The sequence below is a fragment of the Eschrichtius robustus genome, chromosome 20 (genome assembly GCF_028021215.1).
Source record: "Eschrichtius robustus isolate mEscRob2 chromosome 20, mEscRob2.pri, whole genome shotgun sequence".
Classification (NCBI taxonomy): domain Eukaryota; kingdom Metazoa; phylum Chordata; class Mammalia; order Artiodactyla; family Eschrichtiidae; genus Eschrichtius; species Eschrichtius robustus.
The window spans coordinates 65,216,486-65,230,969 of record NC_090843.1 but is presented as its reverse complement, the minus strand read 5'-3'; the positions used below and the strand labels follow the sequence as shown (position 1 = coordinate 65,230,969).

At 50.5% G+C, this 14,484-nt stretch overlaps 1 non-coding gene across 1 annotated transcript; it reads left to right on the top strand.

Annotated features, from left to right (window-relative positions):
- Positions 1-13,429: 13,429 nt before the first annotated feature.
- On the top strand, positions 13,430-13,501 carry TRNAW-CCA (transfer RNA tryptophan (anticodon CCA)). Its single transcript has one exon. It is a non-coding gene; the product is annotated as a tRNA-Trp (tRNA).
- Positions 13,502-14,484: the final 983 nt, after the last annotated feature.

Sequence of the window (14,484 nt, the reverse complement as noted above, 5' to 3'; positions counted from 1 at the left end):
AAAAGAAGGTACCTAGCCTTACATCCTCCTTACCTTTTGACCTACTAATATCACCATAATCTTGATAATCTGTATACTTTTTAAAATCCTATACCAGCATTTAAAGTGATTTATGGGACTTCCCTGGTGGCGCAGTGGTTAAGAATCCACCTGCCAATGCAGGGGACACGGGTTCAAGCCCTGGTCTGGGAAGATGCCACCTGCTGCAGAGCAACAAAGCCTGTGCACCACAACTACTGAGCCTGCGCTCTGGAGCCCGCAAGCCACAACTACTGAGCCTGCGTGCCACAACTACTGAAGCCCGCATGCCTAGAGCCTGTGCTCTGCAACAAGAGAAGCCACCACAACAAGAAGCTCGTGCACCGCAATGAAGAGTAGCCCCCACTCGCCGCAACTAGAGAAAGCCCGTGCACAGCAACGAAGACCCAATGCAGCCAAAAATAAATAAATTTATTTATCTAAAAAAAGAAGTGATTTACGTATCACCATTACAGTAGTGCAGGATTCCTTATTTGTCTATGTATTTGCCTTTACCAGAGAGCTTCATGTTTTCGTATGCTTTCATGTTCCTCTCCAGCGTCATTCATTTCAACTTGAGGGACTCCCTTTAGCAATTCTTATACAGTAGGTCTAGGGGTGATGAACAACCTCAGCTTTTGTTTACCTGGGAAGGTCCTTATTTCTCCTTCATTTTTAAAAAACTTTATTTTTTGGCTGTGTTGGGTCTTAGTTGCAGCATGTGGGATCTTCATTGAGGCATGTGGGATATTTTTTGTTGTGGTGTGGGCTCTTCGTTGTGGCACACGGGCTTCTCTCTAGTTGTGGTGTGCTGGTTTTCTCTCTCTAGCTCCAGGGCACATGGGCTCTGTAGTTGTGGCGTGCGGGTTTTCTCTCTCTAGTTGAGGCGCACTAGCTCAGTAGTTGTGGCATGCGGGCTTAGTTGCCCCATGGCATGTGGGATCTTAGTTCCCTGACCAGGGATCAAACCCACGTCCCCTGCATTGGAAGGTGGATTCTTTACCACTGGACCACCGGGGAAGTCCCTCTCCTTCATTTTTGAGAGATAGTTGTGTCAGTTATAGTATTCTTGGTTGGCAGGTTTTTTTTTCTCTCATTACTGTGAATATGTCAATCCACTCCCTTCTGGCCTGTAATATTTCTGCTGAGAAATCTGCTGATAATCTAATGGGAGCTCCCTTGAATATGACAGGTCACTTTTCTCTTGCTGCTTTCAAGATTCTCTCTTTTACTTTTGACAGTTTGATTAAAATGTGTCTCAGTGTAGGCTTCTTTGCATTTATCTTGTTTGGAGTTCTTTGAACATCTTAAATTTGGATGTTCATTTCCTTCCTCAGAGTTGGACCATTGTATCCTCAAGTAAGCTTTCTGTTCCTTTCTCTCTCTCTGTCTTCTCCTTCTGGAACTCCCATAATGTCTATGTTGTCACCTTGAAAGTATCCTATAAGTTCCTTAGTCTTTCTTCACTTTTCTTCATTCTTTCTTTGTTTTGTAACTTCAAATGACTTGTCTCTGAGTTTTCTGATTCTTTCCTTCGCTTGATCAAGTTGGCTATTGAACCCCCCTACTGAACTTTTAAATTCAGTTATTGTATTCTTCAGGTCAGTTTGGTTCTTTTTTAATAGTTTCTACCTTTGTTGATATTCTCATTTTGTTCATGCATCATTTTCCTGATTTTGTTTAGTTGTCTATCTGTGTTTTCTTGTAGATCATTGAGCTTCTTTAACACAATTATTTTGACTTATTTGACAGGTAATTCAGAGATCTCCTTTTTTTTTTTTTTTTTGGTTTGGTTTCTGGACATTAATTTTGTTCCTTTGATTGGGACATCTTTCCTTGTTTGTTCACGTGCCTTGTGATTATTTGCTGAGTTTTATGCTTTGAAAAAAGTCACCTCTCCCAGGTTTTATACAGGGGAATACCCTCACCAATTAGCCCAGCTAGATATTCTGGGGCCTCTGAAATCTTTTGATGGGAGCGGGGTAGGTGCAAGTTCTCTGGGCTTGTGCACATAACTTCCCAATTAGGTTTGCCTGGTTCTTTTTAAGGAGCATGAAGTCCCTTGATCCCTCTGGTGCCTGTCTAAGGTACTGCATGTTCCCTGGCTCTCCTCTGTTCTCAGCAGCCCCCAGGCATCTGAAGCATGCCAGCTGCCTGTCAGCTCCCCAAAGCAGGCGAGATAGATACCAGTCCTCAGGCACATCTCCAAAAAGCCAGAATGCTGTGCTCATGCTCTGCCCTTCTCTCTCCCTCCTGGGGGAGAAGCTACGAAGTTGGGCATCTTCTGATCACACCAAGCTGCCCTGGCCTCTGTCTGCAGTACCACAGGCCCTCTGGTGCTGCTGAAAGCTGCCCTCACTCCTCCTTGCTTTTGGCAGCCTCCAGACATCCAAACTGCATTGGTTCTGTTAGCCCTCAAGTCAGGAGAGACAGAAACCAGTGCCTTGGGCAGCCCTCTGAAAGCTGGAATGATGACGTACATCTCATGTTCTCTTCCCCACACCCCACCCCACCCCCCAGGTACAAGCTGTGCTGGCCGTATATGTGTGGGGGGGTGGCAATCACAGATAAAGTGAAATGGCTCTTCTTACACTTTGCAATGTGGCTGTTCTTGGCTTTGTATTTGCCTGGGGTACTGCAACTCTTAGCTGGTTTCTGGAGTTCTCCTAAAGATCTTGTGGTATTTCTAGTGTTACTTTGATGTCTCTGTTGGGGATGAGGGCTGAGACTTCCTATCCTGCTATCTTGCTGGCATCACCTTGATTACTCTGTTCTTTACCCAAAAGATCACATGAGGTGTCAAGACGTATAGAGGCCAGTGTCTAAAAGGTGCTCAACACAAATGCATTGAATGAAAGGCTGAGTGAGTGAGGCAGACCAGACAAAGACCATACCTCCTTTAACTAGTGAGGAAACTAAAGATCAGGAAGGCTACGGAATACGCCCAAAGTCGAAGTCTTAGTCTGTAGCAGGATGGCAGTCAGAGACCCAGGCCATCTGCAAGCAAGAGATGGGTCTGTAAGGGGCTGAATAGTGTCACCCAAAAAGACATGCCCACCGTGAACCTCAGTTGTCACCTTATTTGGAAATAATAGGATCTTTGCAGACATAATCCAGTTAAAGATCTCAAATGAGATCATCCTGGATTTAAGGTAGGTCATAATTCCATTGACTGATGTCCTCATAAGAGAAAGGAGGGGGAGATTCGAGAAAGAGATGCAGAACTAAGGATGTCTCATGAAGATGGAGGCAGAGATGGGAGGGATGTGGCTATAAGGCAAGGATTGCTAGCAACCCCGGAAGCCGGGAAAGAGGCATGGAACAGACGCTCCATCAGCGCCTCCAGAGAGGACCAACCCTGCTGCCACCTTGACTTTGGACTGCTGGCCTCCAGGACTGGGAGAGAATAAATTTCTGGTGTTTTGAGACACCCAGTTTGTGGCTCTTTGTTACAGCAGCCCTAGGAATCTAATATAGGATCTAGCTTCCCTCTCAGAGGTGTAACTTTTTTTTTTTTTAATAAATTTATTCATTTTATTTATTTATTTTTTGGCTGCGTTGGGTCTTCGTTGTTGTGTGCTGGCTTTCTCTAGTTGCAGCAAGCAGGGGCTACTCTTCATTGCGGTGCGCGGTCTTCTTGTTGCGGTGGCTTCTCTTGTTGCGGAGCATGGGCTCTAGGTGCGTGGGCTCAGTAGTTGTGGCTCGTGGGCTCTAGAGCGCAGGCTCAGTAGTTGTGGCACATGGGCTTAGTTGCTCCGCGGCATGTGGGATCTTCCCGGACCAGGGCTCGAACCCGTGTCCCCTGCACTGGCAGGCGGATTCTTAACCACTGCGCCACCAGGGAAGTCCTATGATGCTTAATTTTATGTATCAATTTGCCTGGGCCACGGGGTGCCCAGATACTTAGTCAAATACTATTTGGGGTGTGTCTGCATGGGCGTTTTTGGATGAGATTATAATTTGGATTGGTAACTGAGTAAAGCAGCTTGCCCTCCCCACTGTGCGTGGGCCTCACCCAATCTGTTAGAGGCCTGAATAGAACACAAAGGTGGAATGAGGGAGAACATGCTCTCGCTGACTGCCTTTGAGATGGGACGTTGGTCTTCTCCAGCACTCAGACTAGAACTCGGACTGGAGTTACACCATTGCTCTCCTGGGTTTCAGGCCTTTGGACTCAGACTGGATCTATGCCACTGGCTGTCCTGGGTCTCCAGCTTGCTGACTGCAGGCCTTGGGGCTTCTAAGTCTTCATAACCACCAGAACCAAGCCCTTCAGTCAAATGCAGAAATTATGACGCTGCAAGCCCCTTCCTGTAAAGTTGGACCTTGTGATATAGCCTCCAGTTTCTCTCCTTTAAAGGGCTTTCTTCAACTCCTCCACCCCTATGCTGCAGATATAAAACCACAGGGAAACTGAGACTTCCCTCGTGGTCGTGTTTGGGGAATTAAGGTCCCACAAGCTGGGCTTCCCTGGTGGTGCAGTGGTTAAGAATCCGCCTGCCAATGCAGGGGACATGGGTTTGATTCCTGGTCATGGAAGATCCCACATGCCGCAGAGCAGCTAAGCCCGTGCGCCACAACTACCAAAGCCCGTGCACCTAGAGCCCATGCTCTGCAACAAGAGAAGCCACCGCAATGAGAAGCCCGCGCACCGCAATGAAGAGTAGCCCTTGCTCGCCGCAACTAGAGAAAAGCCCGCGCGCAGCAACGAAGACCCAACGCAGCCATAAATAAAATAAATAAATTTATTTTAAAAAAATCGCAAAAGCCATGAAGCGTGGCAGAAGAACAAACAAACAGAAACGATGGAGGATCTAAGAAAATGGGGCCAGCCTGAGCGGTTGATCCAGTCCCTCACTTTCCCAAACCTATGAAAGACCTCTAAATGGAAACCATTTGAAAATCACAGACTTGGAGAGAGGCATTTTACTTTGTCTTCATTCAGAGAGGCCCAGTCAAAGCGGGACGCCAACAGGTGATCTTGGTGCCTTAGAGTTCATGGTCCAAACCCAGGAGTGGATGGACACGGACTGAGGGAGGCCTGCAGTGGTGGTTCTGAATCGTCCACCATGCGTTACTGGCCCTCACACTCCTATGACCTCCACTCTAGCTGCACGTTTTTGTCATTCATCTTCAAGTTCCCAGATCTGTTCTCACTCGCCTGCTTCCCACAGGAAGTCCTCTGGGTGAGAGCCCACCACTCTCAGCAGCAGCTGCTCGAGCGACTACATCTGCCCTGTCACCTCTAAAAAGAGGAAGATGGGCAAACGTGAACGAGTCCCGCCAATGGCACCTCTGAATGAAGACGTTGACTAGATGAATCAAGGGGGAAGGGCTGTCATTTGGCACAAAGTCGTGAACCCAGGGTTGTTTGAAATATTGCAGTAGATCATAAAAAAGCTGACAGAGCACAGATATGTTTGGAGTGCTTTACTGGTTCTTACGCTAACCTCCCAGTAGCCCTGAGTGAGGCCCCTCTTTATACGTAGACGGTGAGAGCGAGGGAGTTTAAGACACACCCTCGACCCACGAGAGCCAGTGACAGCTGGGGACTCCAGCCCAGGCAGCCCAGCTCCAAAGCCCCTCGATTACGCTTTCCGGATGTGGGCAGGAAGTCCTCCAGCTCAGTGCCTTTAGATGGATTGTGGAGGGAAGGAGCGGCGGGTCAGTCGGGGGGTGTCAGGAAACGTTTCCGTGACCACTTGCACCTCTTGCCCACCTCACACAGACCCCTTCGTGGACTTCGCTTTGGGAACACGGAGAGGGTTAGGGCCTTCGGGGACAACATTTGCGACTCTCATCCGGCCTTCATTGCTCACTCGGCGGGGACAGTGTTCACTCTCTCTAGGAGCCAACATGAGCCACGTTCAAGAGCTCACAAAATCCATGCTCAGCAAGTAAGAGTGGACCTTGAGGCACAGCACCGCATTTCCTGCGCTCTCAAGATTCCCCTCGCAGCTTTCCTCCTAAGTCAGCTCATCTGCGGCCTCAGGGGCAATAGGCCTCGATAAACTCAACGATAAGTTTAACAATAAACTGGTGACATCACCGGACCGGACAGAAGCGGAGAGTCCTCGGGATGCAGAAAGGAGGGCGAAGGGCAGGCTGGGAGGACTTCCGGGATGAGTCACGTGGGGCCGCATGACGTCACTGACGCCCCACTGTGACGCACGTGGAGCCGCAGCGGGATTGGTCGGCCGGGCGTGGGGCGGGGCTAAAAGCCGAGCTCGTGCACCTGAGGCTGTGCTGGTCACGCAGGTGCGTCCTACCTGCGCCCAGGTGTCCCGGGTCCCAGAGCTGAGGCCAGCACTCGCCCACCGCCCGTCCAGGCCCGGGCCGCTGCCTCCGGCATCGAGTCTCTCAGGCCCACCCTTGCCTTCGCACCTGCTCTTGCCTCCCTCCCGGCCCCGTCCGTGCAGGTCCGGGGAGCCAGGCGGGGGGCGCGGCCTGGAGAACTGCCCTGGGAAGGACGGGGGGCGTAGGCACAAAAGGAACAGCGGGACAGCTCTGGAGCCTTGGAACAAATTTAGTCTGGACCTCACTGAACCTCTGGAAACATCCATAAAAGAAACTTGAGTTGAGAGTGTAGGAAGTAAAAGAAGAGTCCCGCCCTGTAGAGGAAAACTGAAGAAGAGAACCAGGAACTAGGTCTTGGGAGTGTCTAAAAGTTTTGACAGGTGCAGACAGGATGTCCTCCTGGATAAGAAATGTCAGAAGCTCAAAGTAGGGCTCAGCCCCCAGCTCTCAAAGGCGTGGAGAGTGCAGTTCTTTCCCGAGGAACCCCAGGATTGGTTGGCTGGTGGTTGTCCTGAGGGAGATGGGGACCTCAGTCCTCGGCCAGACTTTCTAGAAGAGTTTGGGAGCCTATGGTAATTCCTATTTTATTCTTAGGACCACTTCCCTTCAGGAAGAGAAGATATCAACAGACTGAACAACAGATTAAACATTCGAAAATATCTCTGTAAAAATGGCAGAGTCCTTATACTATCAAAATATGAATGGAAGCCCAAAGCAGAAAAATCTCTTTGGGAAAGTTAAAAAATAGCACAAGGCTCTTCCAAGGGAGTTCTTTCACGTGAGAAAGAATGGAGAAAAATGAATAAAGACCATTGTTGGGCTGCACACCTCAGCTCCTGCAGTCCTTGTAACTGCCCAGCAGCGAAGACGGAAGAAAGAGTCAGGAGACAGCCACAGAGGCATCCGTTTATTGGACGGGGAATCTTACACGGCAGAGGCAAAGGTCCTGGAGTGACGCCCCACTGTGTACGGCACAGGGCAGCAGTCTTCACTGTGGGGAGGGAGAGCTCTCAGTTTTAGGGAGCATGAGGTCAGAAGCACCCCTTGGTCAGTGGGGGAACTGCTTGAAGGAACAGGTCCCGCACAGCTCTGGGTTAGGAACCATCATGAGGGTCGATGTTTCCTGGTGATGACTGAACACACTGGAGCCGCTCCAGTCCGAGGGCTAGAATAATCATTAGCTGGGGGTCAGGCTGATCACGCGGATAGTTACTGATTAAACTTTCAGATTAAGATGGGGAGGCAATCACGCGCATAAGGTAGGGGTTAGGCAGGGCCGGGTCGGGCAGGGGACGTACAGAGAGCAAGAGAGCAGCCATTTATGGGGCCTGACCATTCAACCATCAAAGAAGGCAAAGTTCAATGAAGAATTCAAGAGCGTATTGGTTGTGAAGATTAAATGAAGTAACACATAAAATACCTACCACGGGTCCAGGGGCATAGTAGGTCCTCATAAAAGTGATAAAATTGCAAAGCTCTGAGTTTCCAGGCCACTTGTAGGTTTATGAGTCGTTTTGTGGTGATGATTCCCCAATTTACACATCCATCAGATAGTACAAGATCACACTGGCTATTCTGGGGATGCAATTAGGGTGATTTGGTTGGACTCCATTAAAGCCTAATCAGAGAAGAACAATACATATTCGAGAGAGAGGAGAGGGGGAAACAACAGAAGAAGGTAAAGTGGAAAAGGGAGCTGTGCCATAGCCATCTTCTGGCTTATGTGACTCCGCTGTAAGCATTGACAGCAGGCCTAGTTACTACTCGCGCTTAGAGAGAGCCTAGAATTAGGTTAAATCACATCTTGCCCCACAGTCCTGGGCAGCCCTGACAACTCCGAAGTCCTAAATTCTGACATGTCCGTGGAAGCCTAGTAGACATGCTAAGAATTAGGAGGCGAAACATTGTGTTCTCTGGAACCCATTCCCAGAGCATTCCCTGGCTTATCCTTCCCAACAGCCCTTTTTTTTTTTAAAGATTTTTTAAAAAATTAATTAATTAATTTTTGGCTGTGTTGGGTCTTTGTTTCTGTGCGAGGGCTTTCTCTAGTTGCGGCAAGCGGGGGCCACTCTTCATCGCGGTGCACGGGCCTCTCACTATTGCGGCCTCTCTTGTTGTGGGGCACAGGCTCCAGACGCGCAGGCTCAGTAGTTGTGGCCCACGGGCCTAGTTGTTCCGCGGCATGTGGGATCCTCCCAGACCAGGGCTCGAACCCGGTATCCCCTGCATTGGCAGGCAGATTCTCAACCACTGCGCCACCAGGGAAGCCCCCAACAGCCCTTTGAGATTGGTTATATCACAGTTAGAATTGAGGACTCTAGGGCAAAGAAACGTCAGGTGACTTGTCCAGTGGCACACAGTTAGTAGGCGGCGAGGACGGGGCTGGTATGCTTGCCACCTGCTTGGTAGAGGGAATCTTCCACAGTAATCCTTTCTTGTCTAAGGCAGTTTAAGCCCATATTTAAATTCTGATGAATAGGGACAGGGCTCTCCCTTTTATAGTTCTTCCATGTTGGAAGACAGCTGTTTTAGTCCCCAAAAGATGGCATTGTCTTCCTCTGACTGTTGATGGAATTACAGGGTCCTGTCTGCCATCAAGGCCTCTGTGCGTAGCCCCCAGTTGCCATCAGCAGCATCTGGCGGGTGACAGTAAGCAGGGCTTTTGGGTTTAGTAAAATGCCGAGTCAAGATCTCTAGGCTGAAAAACATCTCCAGAGATGAGTTCGGCCAACATTGTCACATGGGGCAAAGTTGAGAAAGTCACATTTATTGTCACATGGGGACTAGCTAGACAGGACCCTTGTCTCCTGCTAGCTACACCCACAGCTGATACCCTGCAGACAGAACTTTCTGCTTCTGGCTCTCCATTTCTCCAAGGTAAAGGGCATCCACGCTGCCCCAGTCTCTTCTGACCACGAACAAGTGTGGCAACCTTTTCATTAGATCATTGAAGACATTCGAGCCCAGCCAAACTTACTCGGGTTTATACTGAACTATGTCCTCAGCAAAACCAAAACCTAATAGGGTCACAGAAACTTTAAAAGGGGAAGGACAGGCAGGGAGGTGCAGACTTTCCAACTGTAATCCTCTTGGATTTTCCCATCTTAAGGGAGGGTTTCTTTCCTAATCAAGGTTTTCGAGGCAGATAGCAAAGGAGGAAAACCTGTCATAAAACAAAATCATCGGGACTTCCCTGGTGGTCCAGTGGCTAAGACTCCGCGCTCCCAATGCAGGGGGTCCAGGTTTGATCCCTGGTCAGGGAACTAGATCCCACATGCCGCAGCTAAGACCCAGTGCAGCCAAATAAATGAACAAATATTAAAAAACCCCAAAAAACCCGAAAATCTAAATGCCTGAAGTTCACGGACTCCCTGTCGACACAAATAATCAATAACCAAACTATAATGGGAATGGAAAAGGGTTTTATTTGAGCCAAACTGAGGACTGTAGCCCGGGAGACAGGCTCTCGGTAGCTCTGAGGATCTGCTACAGAGAAGCATGGTTTTCAGTGCAGTTTTATATCTTGTCAGAACGAACAACATCAAACAAGTCAGGGACACATTCCTTCAAGGTTTCAAAAAAAACGGACCAGCAAATACAAAGCGAGTCAGGGTGGCCTTGGCACCTGTGAAGGGAGTCTTACCATCAAAGGAGAAACCAGCACTGGCGTCCCAGAAAGGGAGGCCTTTCATCTTTATTTTTAACAGGGACATTCTTTACTTCTGGTCAGTGCACCCTTTTCTTTACAGCAGATGGGCAGTATATGTTGGACAGCACACACAGGCTGTTTGGTTAGCATATAATTCGAGTTAGCTCATGTATAACCAGAATGACTTCCCCCCCACCTCAATAAACTTCTTCCATTCTCCCCAAATCTGCAGTTTTTTTCCTCTGTGCGGCGGCCAGGGGCTTCCATCTCCCGTCACGGGCTGTGACTGGCCTTTCTTGTCAATTAATCAGGAGGCCACAGCTTGGAGAAGTCCTGTCCTCAGCCTGGGGCTCCGGGTTATGCAACGTTGGCTCCCAGTATTTGTAATGAAAAATTTAAATGTTGCATCCCTGCATCCTTGCTCCACAGCAATTACTCCTAGAGTCTGAGTACGACATCCCTTTATTCAGGTAGCTCATCAATGCAAGCACTTGCCAAGGCCAGCTCCCCTGCTCACTCGCTTGGAAATCCAGACTGAGCTTGTAAAATGGAACAGTCCAGTGGGCTCCTGGGCTTCACTGTTACAAGCACAGCTTTGATGCGAACAGTCTTGAAGGTACATCTTTGCCTCTAGCCTTAACTGTTTTAGTACCTATTCTCTAGAAGAGGAAATGCTTGGACAGAAGCATTTTTAAAACATTTGCCGCATTACGACCCAAACAGCTAGTTCCAGTTTATATTCTTTTCCAGTCCTGAACGAGAATATCTACTTCCCCACACTCTTTGCCAGTGTTGGCACTCATCCTTTTTTTGTATTAACTGGACATTGACTGTTTTGTCATAAAAGTGATTTATGGGACTTCCCTGGTGGTGTAGTGGTTAAGAATCTGCCTGCCAATGCAGGGGACACAGGTTCGAGCCCTGGTCCGGGAAGATCCCACATGCCACGGAGCAACTAAGCCCATGTGCCACAACTCCTGAGCCTGCGCTCTAGAACCCGTGAGCCACAACTACTGAAGCCCATGCGCCACAACTACAGAAGCCCACGTGCCTAGAGCCCATGCTCTAGGCAGCAAGAAAAGCCACCACAATGAGAAGCCCGCGCACCGCAATGAAGAGTAGCCCCCACTCGCCGCAACTAGAGAAAGCCCGCACGCAGCAACGAAGACCCAACGCAGCCAGAAATAAATAAGTAAAATAAATAAATTTATTTATTAAAAAATTTCCATATTTTACAGAAGGTGTTTTTTTTGTTTGTGGGGTTTTTTTTGGGGGGGGGGTTGTTTTGTTTTGTTTTTGTTTTTTGGTGTAATAGAGTTTAGTCCTAAAATAAGGAAGCAGTTCTTTGCAATTTCTGGGCATCAGCAGAATTTTGGTGAGCAGCAAGGCCGGAACTGGGGTGAGGCGAGTGAGGCATTCTCCGGCGGGTAGGGACACCAAAAGCCTCAGCAGTTAGGATAAATTTTTAAAATGCAGTATTTTGAAAAACAAAAATTGGGGCTTCCCTGGCGGGCCAGTGGTTAAGACTCCGTGCCCCCAATGCCCGGGGCACGGGTTCGATGCTGCGCGGCCAAAAAAGAAACCAAAAAGCAAAAAAAAAACAAAAAACGACGTGACCCTGCACAGCTGCACGACCACTGCACTGCTGCACTCTGGTCTGTCCTGGCAGGCAGGGCTCTCACTTTTCAGAGGGGTCCCTGTACACTACCTGCACCAACCTCTTTAATCCCTTTGTCCATTTGCGTCATCACACTGTCCTGTAGGGGTGCAGCCACAGCACGATTAAACATAGGTTTTGCTTCTACATCCCAGGAGAAGAGGGGCCGGGACGTGTGTATCCAAAATTCTGAGCAGGATTTCAAGAGCGTCTCTGGTCTTTCCTTGTGGGTGAGGCATTCCCTCCAGTAGATTCTGGGCCCTTGGCCTCCGTGGGAAGGGCACTGGCTCTTCCTCACAGTGGCTTTGCTGTGTGGCCAAGGCTGGAGGGCTTGTGGGGGGGAGAAGGGAAAGGAGTGTGTGATCAGCCTGAAGGTGAATCCAAACCTGGGGACTCCAGCACCTCATTCACTGCCTCCACTCCTTTGGTCCCCCCATTCCTCCCCCCGTCAGGGTCCACGTCACCCCTGGGCCACCAAAAGCAATAAGGAGGTGACTCTGGTCTCTGGCTACGTGGAATCCGGACACGGCATCAGCAATCATGCTGTGAGCTGGCTGGCTCTTCCCCTAGGAGCACAGGGATAGAGCCTCCTGGCCTCTGCTTCTCTAACAGCCCTGGGGTCAATCCCAAATGCCTCTAGTGTCACACGTGGCCACAAACACAGAAACAGCCGCGCCTCCTTTCCTGTTAGACAGTAGATGCTCTGGCGGTCTCAGCTGCCCCCAACCCCAAGTTCACGGTGAGCATCAGACGGTTTCCCTTCCTCCGGCAAAGGCGGGGCGGCTCCATCTCTCCTTCTCTGAAGAACACCAGGCCCTGCGGGTGTTGTATTTATTGAATTAATTGATGGCTTCTTGTTCTTAAGCAGACCAGGATAGCGCTCTTTCTTACTTAGTAGCTTTTTTACTTAAAAGCATATTTACTCCCTTATTTAATAGTTTTATCTTTCTTACTTAATAAAAAGGAAAAAGCACTGTCTAAAAGCAGGGTCTTAGGACTCCCATGAGGTAGACAAGGTGCCCTTTAACATTATGCTAGAAAACATATCAACTAAAATATGCGGACAACACAGTGACAGGTGAGAATATTAACAAAATGTTAGGTACAATATAATCTCATCTCAAAATTGGATTTGAAGCGACTGGAAGGGGCGGGTGCTAATGTCTTTCTCGATTTGGGCGCCGGATACACAAGTATTTGCACTTTGTGAAAATTCATGGCTTCTTTTTCGGATGTGTGCTGTCAGCTGACAGTCCAGTAACATATTTGGGATGTGGATGTAGCCGGTAAAAATCTGCAAAAAGAAATACCGCACATGGAAGTATTAGCAGTGGTTATGTCTGGATGGTGGATGGTCAAAGATTCTAATTTTCTTCCAGGCGCTGTTCTGGCTTTCCTCAAAGACAATGTTTATTTTTATAGTTTAAATATAATAATTGTAAATCAACTATACTTCAGTTTTTAAAAATTGACAAATGCAATGAGCTGATTTGCAAAGTGAAAAAAAATAGTAAAGTCCTTACGTTTATCAAGCTCGTTTATTAAGTCCTTAGTTTTCCGGCGATGGGAGATGCCCACCCCCCTTTCTTTTTTGGGGGTCTCTGGAAGGAGCCGGGGCCCCGGCCCCGGCCTCGGCCACGCCCCGCACTCGCTCGCGGCGCCCCTCCCCCGGTCGCGCAGGCGCGTGGCGGCCGGCTCCTCCTCCGAGCGGAGGCGGGCGGCGCGGGGAAAGCGCCTGCGTCTCTGGGGCCGCGCGATGGCGCCGCCTCAGCCAGGCCTTTAATGACGCGGACGCTCACGCTCATTGTGACCTCGTGGCGCAATGGTAGCGCGTCTGACTCCAGATCAGAAGGTTGCGTGTTCAAGTCACGTCGGGGTCAAGTCGGCTTTTTTCCTCCGAAGTGCAGGGGCGCGTGAGGAGCGGAGTGGCGGCCCCACGCGAGGAATTTGGCCCCACGGAGGTGAAGTATCCTCCCAGCTGCTTGGAAAACCCACTCTTTTTCTTCCCAGCGGGAACATAGAGCAGCTCCTCCCGGGACCGGCAGGGGGCGGTGCGTCGGGCCTCGGAGCGACCCCTCCCCGCCCCGCCCGTCTCCCCTCCCCCACCCCGCAGCCCCGGGTGACCTCGCCCCCGGAGGGTGTCCCGGCGGGAGGTGGACCCCCCGCCCCGGGAGGCGCCGCGCCTTCTGCACGTGACCCCGCAGGTGGCCCTCATCTGACCGCCCCACGGGCTCGGCTGCACGTGGACGCGGCTGGACGTTCGCGTCCGCAGGTCTGACCGCAGGTGCAACCCGCACGGGGGGCTGGACGGTGGCGGGGGCTGCTTGTGCTCCCCCGGGCGTCCACACCCGCCGCGGGGACAGCAGCCTCCGGGGGCCTCGGAGCGACGGCCGAGCTCTGCGCAGCCCCGCGGCCCCGAGACGCCCCGGGAGGGGAGAGCCGGGCTTCCCCGCAGGCGCTCCACGTCCTCGCCCCTGACGGTGGTCGCACCCACTCGGGCGGCGAGCCCGCTCCTGCGCGGTCTTGCGCGGCTGTCCCCGGAGACCAGGACCGGCCCTGTTCCTATGTGGGTAGAAGAGCCAGCCAAGAAGAAGAAAGCGTTTGGAATCTTAAATGACAGGAAACCCTTAAGCCTCCGGTGTTAGTATCTGTGGCTGCAGACTAGGAGCGGATCTGCTGAGGGGGCCTGCAGAAAATCAGGGGTCTCGGGAGCTGTATGGCCAGGCCACGCAAGATGGCTGTTCTCTTGCTGTCTGCACGTTCCCCTGCCCGGCCAGGGCCTGTTTCACCTACCCCTATGCCCAGGACCCAGCTGGTGATAGCTTACCATAGGGGCAGTGAGGGGCCTGCCCCTCCTCTGGTT